Here is a 10,197-nt window from a genome sequence, read left to right on the forward strand (position 1 = left end):
CAGGATGAAATACATACTGAGTTGTATCCACTGGGAAAACTTGTTACCAGCATTTCCAAATTTCCAGTCATACAGAACCAGGGGCAGATGGGGATATAGTACAGACAAAACTTCAGTGATTCTTGTTCAGTAGAAAGTGAAAGCAAAATTCAGCCCAGCTGAAAGATGACTATCGTGAAACATAGTATTCAATTTCAATAAAGATACTATAGTGGTAAATCAGGTTAATTACTAGTGACTATACAGAAGGTTCATGGAAAGTCCTGAAAAATTTTCCATGTCTTATTTGCTAAATGGTGTTCACTAGATATCTCACAAGGGGAAACACCTTCAGATCCCAGAAGGAGACCAACCAAAAAAAATTACCTTGGTGTAATGCATTTTGCTAAAATTAAACAATGAAGAAAATTGAATCTCCAAGGACAGTCTGTGGGAAGAGGTCACAAATATTGCTTTGCCCTGCAAGAATGACATCATGGTTTCTCTCAGAATTGCTAATACCAACATGTGTTTTCTGAAATATGGACTCAGAGATATATGGTCTTTGTACTTACAGACTCATTTTCCCACAGAACTTCATGAACTGAAGGATGAACCTTCATTATACTGTAGTACCCTACAGCTTTTCTTTATTTTACAGTATTATTAAAACCTCTCAAATCTTCATGTTAATATTTTCTGTATTTTATGACATTACATCTGAAATGCATTAAAGAATTACTCAAAATTTGGATAGATAAATCAACAGAGTAATTACATTTAAACATTTTTTATTTCAAAAGTTTAACAGAGTACTACAACCTCACATCTACACACCTGTCAAGGGTGAGGTGGGGGCTTCAGACAAAGCTTATGAGGGAAGCCCTCTTGTTGAGTCACAAGGTGCAGAAGGGAGTCCCTTGCTTTCTAAACTCCTTCTCAGAGAGGAGCCTGGGGGCAACTGGATACAATCTTAGCACCAGATTGGTTTAAAGAATTACAGAGCTGTGGTTGAGCCTTTGTACAACTTTTCCCAGCAGGTTTAAGGATGGCAAACCAGATACATTTATATAAAAATGGACAATTTATTATGATGAATGATATAAGATCTTTATCAGAATTATTTGCTAGAGTATAGAAGCTAAAACTACAAGTACAGCATAGTATAAGACAGGATAAGGCACTATAGCAAAACAATTATATTAAAGCTAGCAAAGAGAAACAATTATTAGAGATTGATGTAAGTCACCAATACCAACAGCTATGAACAAAATCTCTTTCACCCAAACTCAAGGTATAACTTTGAGGTATCCTCACCCAAGGGAGGATCCTCACACACACTCCAAGAAGGGATATAACAGAAGAATCTGTCCATTTGAAAGTGGAACTGGACTTCTATAGTATAAAGTGATTGACTGTCAGTCATATATCTCCAGAGAGCTCATCATTTTTACACAAGGGTACTTTACCATACCTGCCACAATTAAGGAGCCAGACTGGTTTTAGCATAATTCAGCACCAAAACAGCATGAGACACCCTCCCTCAGTCCACCACTTCAGCCTTGAATACCTGAGTTGCACAACCACATTCCGGGTGTCGCATCTGCTGCAATACCAGACAGTCTCACAAGAGTGTTTCTCATAGATCTGTTTATAAAGTTCATAATGCAAAATGCATTCTATCATTTAGATTCACTCTTGACTTGCTGCACAGAAGTACATGTCTATAGACATTTTACAAAGTTAACTGATTTGAAATATATGAGTGTGTGCACCAGTTTCACTGATTGTACGTTGAATTAACAATAATGTGAAATAACATAACTGGAAAAAAAAGTAGGTGTAATTTATCCTTTTCAAAAACTCATCCCACAAATTCTAATTCTAAAATTTCCTTCCCAGGAGCTCCAAGTATAAAACCCCTCAATGGATTTCTGTTTTCCATGAGAATAATCTCAATCAAATTCAGAGCTGTGCAGCCCAACAGATGTCAGCCAGGCCTGGGATCAGAGGCCAGAAAACACGATCCCAGAACAGGATCAGCACATACAGGGATTTCCTGATCACCGCCCAGACATCTAGATCTGTGACTAGGCAGAGAGGAAGGGAGAAAGAGGAAACTTCTGTCAGGGTGCATGTGGTTGTGGTCCAGCACTGGTAACAGATGACTTTTCTGGCAGCAGTTTCCACCAAGTGATTTCATAACTGCTCATGATTTTATGAGGCCAAACCTCTCCCACTTGTGATGTGACATAAACTGATATACTATAGGTATTCTCTAATCTGTCACACTTAGGCATTCCAAACTATCTAAACCAAGCTAGACAGTCTGGCCAGGGAGGTTCAGATCAGATATTAGGAAAAATCTTTTCACTTCAGACTGTTTTGGCACTGATGAGTTAGGCATTCTCACTACAAGACTAATTAGGTACCAGGGAAGTGATGGAGTCACCATCTCTTGTGTTCAAAAGGCATCCGGATGTGTCCTGGGGATATGGTTTGGGGTGATTATGGTGGTGCTGGGTTGGTGTTGGACTGGATGATCTTGAATGCCTCTTCTAATCTGAATGACTCTGTGATCCTGTGCTATTTTTTTTGCTGATCAGCTATGCAACAAAGTTCTGGCAAACCAAGTCATGAAGATTTTATTATATATTACCAAGACAGGTTAAAAAAAAGTGAGAGAAAATTAGCACATGGAAAAGCTACAAATTTACTATATCCTATGCAATACTGATTTCCACTGAGATTATTTTTCTTGAAGACAATGTGGAGAATGGTGGGACAACAGGATCTGAGGTGATAAAAGCAATCCCAACGACTCCATGTTTCAACTTCTATGGCCCTCACTTTAGATTGGCAAATAGAAGTGAGATTGGAGGGCCATCACATTTCAAAATCAACAACTATTCAAACCTCCAAAGGGACTCAAAAGCTACTTTATGTCCTGGTGGAATGAGAGGACCTACTAGCTCTACAGCAGCTGGCTTCTGGATACACAGTAAGTTCTGCGGCTCACAAAGCTGGACAAAAATACAACTGTATAAAATAGAAGTCTGTTTTTGCTTCAGTAATCACTTTTGGACCTGCTACAATATGTACTTGCTGAGAAATTAACTTATAGTTGTGGCAGTCCATTGCATTGGCAGATCCATTTTTACTTCTTTGACCTTGATTGCACTGGTGCTAATCCAGTCTTCAACAGCCAAAAAAACATTGTATAGAAAAATATGTTCCTCAAAATACAATTCACCTCATGGAAGAATACACTGGTGACACAAACGACAGTGATGAGGCTCATATTGTTTTCTCTGTATCACCAGCCCTGAAGAAAGTGGAAAAGACAAAAGACTGCAGGAAAAATGGACTCAACATCTTCCTGATCTGGATATGTATGACTCTCAACACAATACATGCATTACAGAAGAAAATCTATGTATTCCTTGCTCCCAAACTCAAGGAAGTGCATCTATCAAGCAGATATTAATGTAGTACTCTTCCAGCTATCTAGCTGCTGGCATTGAATATACCTTCCTCATCAGGCACTCTTCACTCTTAATTCACAATGGAATTTGAGAATAAACGTGGCTCAGAGAGAGCAAAAGAATTTGGAATGCATTGGTGCTGCTCTCTGTGGTATAAAAGACATGAAAAAGAGACAGACATGAATTAGATCACAGAAGTGAAGGCAATCATTGGTCTGAATGGCACACGTTAAACACAACAATTTGGAAGCCACTTTCACATTACACTGCCACAATCTAAGTATCTCATATCATCTCTGGCTTTGGAATCTGAAATCCCTGAAAAATCACTCATTTTTGTAGCATAAATTTAATGATAAAGATGTCAAGTCAAGAACACAGAATTTGACTGGCATTTCAGGGCTCCTGGATGAGTCCAAAGATGAACAGGAGAAAGTTCTGAAGTAAAATCTTGGATAGTGATGAGAAGTTGGATACTTCAAAGCTCACACAGCTGTAGAAAGGATGTTTACAAATTAAGGCTCACAGGGGTCAAGGACACCTGCTAGTAAAAAAAATGCTCCATTTTTGTTATTAGCCAAAGACGAAGAATCTAGTGAAGCCTCCCTGCTGTGCTTATAAAGACACACTATGTTCTTCATTCTGATCATTTGTGCAAAGTTAACTTAGTTCTTTTCTGTTCCCTGCTGTCCCACTACAGATCATAAAAAATTTGCTAATAATTACTTAAATAACATCCATTTTTCTAAGGGTGATAAAAATTTTGTTTACCCTCTGCAACTGCCAAGGTGTTTTAGTTGGATTTGGATAAATGCTCATTTGCAACATTAGCGATTCCACTGGGGGAATCCAGCCTGGAAAATTGCTGATTACATTTTTCCCTCCAAGTCACAAACTACTCCTAGTGCTTTTATGTGGTTTTGCCATTCCGAATTGTCATTTCAGAAATGCAGCCCTTGAAGACATTTACCTATGTAAATAATAAACCATAGCCAAATGCTGGAGTAGTTAGCTTCTCACTGATGTAATTAAAACTCTAATTCAACAGAATTACATTTTTCAGTTTCGAAGCTCAAAAAGATAAAAAATAATGCACCAGTTATGTCAGGAAAAGAAGGATATGAGCTTGCAATGCTGTGTGCTTTGTCTCACATTTTAAGTACCTTTCCTAATCTACTTCAGATCCCGTAGGTATAAATGTACTAACGAGTATCCCATAGAGAAACAGCAGATAGCTCTGGTTATTTAAAACACCAGAGACACTTCAACCTGCTGAGTTTTCCAGTAGTTTTGACTTGATTCCCAAAAGCAGAGTCTTTGGTCTGGGATAAAGTTCATTTTCTTCACAGTAGCTAGTATGGAGCTGTGTTTTGGATTTTTTCTGGAAACAGTGTTGATATTTCAAGGATTTCTTAGTCATTGCTGAGCAGTGCTAACACAGAGTCAAAGCCTTTCCTTACATCACCCCACCAGTGAGGAGTTTGAAGATGCAGAAGGACTTCGGAGGGGACACAGCCATAACAGGTGACCTTAACTGATCCAAGGAATATTTCACACCATATGGGATCATGCTCAGCACATAAAGCTGGGGAAAGAAAGTGGAGTCAAACTCATTCAGACTCATGGTGTTTGTCATCCCAAATCACCATTAAACATCACAGAGCTCTGCTTTACTAGAGATATATGAAAACCTACATGCCAATGGGATGTGATTAATGAATTCCTTGTTTTCTTCGCTTGTATGCGTGAGTTTTGCTTTCCCTATTAAACACTTCACAGGAATCTTCTCCAATTTTGCAGCATCAATCCTCAAATACAAACGTCAGAAACAGAGGATACGGCACATAGGATACAGCACATAGGAAACAGAGGATACTGCCCACCCAAAATCTGGACACTTTCAAGTGTTATGAGTTGAACATGAAAAACACCACCACCTAAAATTACTAGACATTTTTGAAAACATTGACCCTAATGACTGATTCTTTTTCAGCATACTCCAGTTCATATTACTAAATGTCTCATCTGAAGTGATTAGTCATATCAGTGTCAGTGGAAGAAGAATCAAATCTTCATGTTCTGCCTTAAACTCTTGAAACCAAAAAATTGTAACAAGTTAAAAAAGTAAAACACATGTCAATATGTTGGAGACTTTAAAAAAAGGAACAGGAAAGAGAAACTCCCCTCCCTTTCCTGTTTCAGTTTACTTTAACTAGTGACCATAGTGCAAATAAACTAAATAAGCAGCAAAAACAAATAGTACTTCCGACATCACCTAAACAACTGTTGTATTCTCAGGGTTTGCAAAGAAAGGAATATATGTGATTAGTTCAGCTAACACAGCTGTAGAGACACAGTTTTTTGGACATGTGAGCTGTTTGTTCTTTATGAAAGCTGGACAGGCTGTGTTTATTCCTTCCTGCCCTCAGCATTTGCAAGAGGTTGTGAATTCCCTGTGTTAATAACTCTCAACTGTTGTGATGATTTCTCTGCTTAAATGTAGAGTGACTGTACAGTTCCCAAATGTGAAATCTGAAATGGAAAATTTAGGGCGAATTCTGGAGTGCAAAGAGTATCTTCAGTAGGGGAAGGAGATGGGACTCTGCCCTTTGGGACAATAGGCCTGATTATAAATCAGTGCATTATTGAAAAAGTGGGTGATTTTATTTGAGCCATATAAGGAATGCAGTGACCATCCCAAGAAAGGACTGCTACCATGACAGTCAGCCTACTGTTCAGTATATCCATAACATCTTAAAACTCTAGTTGCAAAGCGCTCACTGGGAAAAGTGAGGGACCAGCCACAAAAAGCCCTGCAGACTGTCTTTATCTAACCTGAGTTGCTTCAGCTGTGGCTCCTGGATGAGCCACCCAGTTCCTGTGGCCCCAGGTGCACCCTACCCCTTGGGGAAGCCTAGAGGGAGTCAGGCACCATTCCTGCATCCTAAAACAACCCACAAAGCAGACATGCCAAACAGATCACACATGACTGCTATGCTGCTACAGATCTTCCCAGGGTCCTTCAAGCATATTGACATTAAAAAGTTATATTGTCCAGGCACAGAGATAAAGCAGGGCTTTCTCAGGGTTAATGAGATTTGGGGTCCAGAGTTCAGTTTGGATATGTTTGATTCATTCTAGCTTTCTGAATCACAAAGGATGATGAGCCTTTAGCTGGTGAACCTACCAGTGAACAGACCAGTTGATTGTCAAGCAGTTAAATGCTGTCTTTTGTCATCAGTGAACAATCACATCAGTGACCAACATTTCTAACATCATGTCTGTGCTCACTGCACAGCTGCATGCTAGGTGAAAACATGTGGCATTTTTTTTACCACATTACACATTTGGAAATTCAAAGCTAACCTGCATTTGGAGAGTCTGAACTGAAAAATAAACAAAATCAACTGTGGTTTCATGTAACCTTGGAAAGCATTTTCTAGAGAGCAGCTGTGCTTTACTTTCAATGCTTTCTGATGGCTACAATCAGTTATATCCCAGTTACAAGGAACTTAGCCTTTTGCTACAGCACTCAGGGCAATCTCCTGCACTGAATGCTTGTTATTTGTGGTGCATCACAGAGCTGCCAACCTGAGAAATTCCACAACCTCAGCATCAAATGCAGCTCATGGCTGTGTCTTGCAAATGTTTGCAGGGCAATTGTCTGTCACATCACTGACCTCAGCAGGCACTTCACTGGGTGCTGCCTGCAAACCTGTGTTGCAGCCCCTCTGCCACAGGCATGTCCCAGTACAGCCCACACTCCTTACCGTGTGCCAGCACTGTGCTAATTGTATCCTACGGGACAACATTTTCCTGAAATAGAGTTGAGACTCTCTGCCATGCATCTTACAATTGCTTTTAGGTGACTTATGCTATTTAGGGCCTGCTCTAAGGCTGCTAAATTCAAGGAAGAGGTAGCACTCAGAGGAGAGGGGCTTCCAATCTGACAGGTGGGGCTGCCTTCCTGCTGATCGCAGTACTGCAGGGAGGGAGGGAGGGAGGGAGGGAGGGAGGAAGGAAGGAAGGAAGGAAGGAAGGAAGGAAGGAAGGAAGGAAGGAAGGAAGGAAGGAAGGTTCCAAAACTGTGTTTTTTTTACTTAGTATTGAATGCAGCAACCAGCTCCCTTCACATGTAGGATTTGTTCTTGGAAGCCTAACCTGTGCTTTCTAATATGCTGAGGAAAAAAAGTCTGCTTCAAGAAGAGGGCTGAGATCCAAAGGATGGAGGGATTTTTTCAGGGGGAAAAAGTAAGAACTGATTGAAAAATTCCTTCAACCATTTTTTCATTTTTGCCCTTTGGGATTTTTCAAGCAGTGAATTAAAATCTCTGTTAAGGAACTCACACTGTGTAACAGGGCCTGGAGACCTCACAGAAAGGGGCACCCATGCATTACCACTTCAGCATTTATCACTCACTGAGTAGGCTGTAGAGGTTACCTCAGTTTACTGGGATCTCTTGAAGGGATCTCCAGCACACTTGTTCTCTACCCCAGGACTGTGTTTATGTTGTAATTATAGCCATGACAGCCAATTGTGTTTCTCTAATCCATCACACTGGAAGGTTTGTTTGTTTTCCTGTGCTAGGGAACAGGAAGGTTTACCCTTCTCTAAACAGTGAGAAAGAAATGAAGCATATTTTTCAGACACAAGTTGAAAATTATTATTGAAGAAGGATTCAATTTGCAAAAATCCTGCTTACTATAAGTGAGAGTCTATATGTGATGACACTGAGCTCTAGCTGTAATTTAGAGTAGATGAAAAAAAGCCCTCTGTAACAAGAGTGGGTTTCCTTTCAGTTCATACATGGAGGTAAAATAGATGCCACAAAGTTACTCCACAAGCTGGAAATAATTGTCAGGTCTCTTGTTCACTGCTCTCTAACTATTATTAGACCATACAAGCTCCAGCAGCAGACAAGAACCATGCACTGATTGCAGCCAGGAGTCTCCAGCCTCAGCTGACACAATGGAAAGAAGAAATCTATTTGTTCAGAGAAACCACAGCAAACCCAGGAGCCCCTGAGATGAGGAGATGTGTTTTGCCCTTCTCCTGTGCCTTGCCATGTTAATTAATAACTCTGATTGCTGACTAAACAAAAACTGTCATAAGGCTGGGCTTTGCTCCAGGCCTCCACATGCACATCTCACTGAGTTAGTCACTGCTCTGAGATCCTGGTCCGTGGGACCAGGCAAATATTCCAGCTTCACTCAGTGCAGTCACACTGCCCTTCTCGTGCAAATACAAGTACAGGCATGTCATGTTTACTGTTGTTGCAGTTTATACTCATTTTTCTTATATTTGTCAGTGCCAGAATTTCTTACAACATGAAATTAACATTTTGGAAACACTTCCTGTCTACCTTTATGACTCAGTAAGAAACAAAAAGACACAGTACATCCCTAAACAGTTCATGTGTTCACGTCACTGTTCTGTGCACAACAAACTTGCTATGAATTTGATAAATCTGTAAAGAATTATTCTTATAGAGTCTAACCTACCTCAGAGCAGGAGAATGGACTAAACAACCTGTTTTCCACTTTTCTGTGTTAACAGATTTGTGAACAAACAGCCAAGGAAGTGTACCTTATATAGAGCAAGTTTAGGCCCAATGAGAATGATGCCATCTGGCCTTTCACAGGCCACATAAAAGTAATTTATGCTCCCATTTGCCAGGATGTCATGGACCACAGCCCTAAATCATCATCAGGTACAAGACAGCCTATCAAAGTTCCTTTCCTCTTTACTGTAGGCATTTCAAATAAAGCTATGCATATAGATGATCCAAAAGTTTATCATAAAGAAATCTACAACCTACATGTGTCCCACTGGAGGGGAAGTGAGTTTGTAGCCAGCCTGCTGCCTGCTGCCACTTGAGTGTTCACCTCACCACTCACAAGCACAGGGGGAAAGTTCTGCATCCTGTGGGAAAGCTGCACACATGGTGCCAGAGAAGTTCCGGGTGGTCACTGGATTTATGAACAGGCAGGTCTCTGACAAATAAACAGCCAAACACTGTTGACTCATGTTCCCAGCCTCACACTTTTTTGGGGGGTGAGGAATTCTTTTAATAAATCCACTTATTTAACTTCTCTGCTTAAAAACAACAAAGGAGTTGAGAGGTCACACAACCATCTCTGCTTCCTTCTAATCCTGGAGAACAGTTTTCCCCTGGATATATAAACACAAGGTAATGTTCTATTGGTAACTCTAACAACTGAGCTGCAATTGAGTTGTAAAATGCTTCTGTGGAGAAACAGAAAAATTTGAAAATCTGATAAATTATAATAGTACACAATACTGAATGGATTGTTTCCTCAATGGTCCAAGAGGAGGAATACCTCTGACACGGACCCCATGACCTCTGACTGATACCAGCTTCACCTGTTATTAGAATTACTGGGCTGCCAGGTTGCTGGATGTTTCTGAAGCAAAATTAGAGGCAAAAGATAGGATTTGATAAGTTATGAAAAAGACATGTTACGTATTCATCTTGCTCCTGGCAGGTCACAATGCTCATCCCTGGAAAAGGGATAGCTAACTGCCAGTGACTTACTTAATCCCTCTTAAATGGTTGAATTTGGGCTAAGCTGAGATTTAAATTATACCTAAGATTTATGCTCCAGGCCTCCACTTTCTTCCTTTAAGGCATTTTTGCTACTGTATTTTGGGGAAGGCTGGATATCAACTTATACACTTTCCGTGCTGGGAACTGGTCAAAGACTTCTTTAC

Source organism: Motacilla alba, chromosome 2 (assembly GCF_015832195.1).
Source record: "Motacilla alba alba isolate MOTALB_02 chromosome 2, Motacilla_alba_V1.0_pri, whole genome shotgun sequence".
Lineage (NCBI taxonomy): Eukaryota > Metazoa > Chordata > Aves > Passeriformes > Motacillidae > Motacilla > Motacilla alba.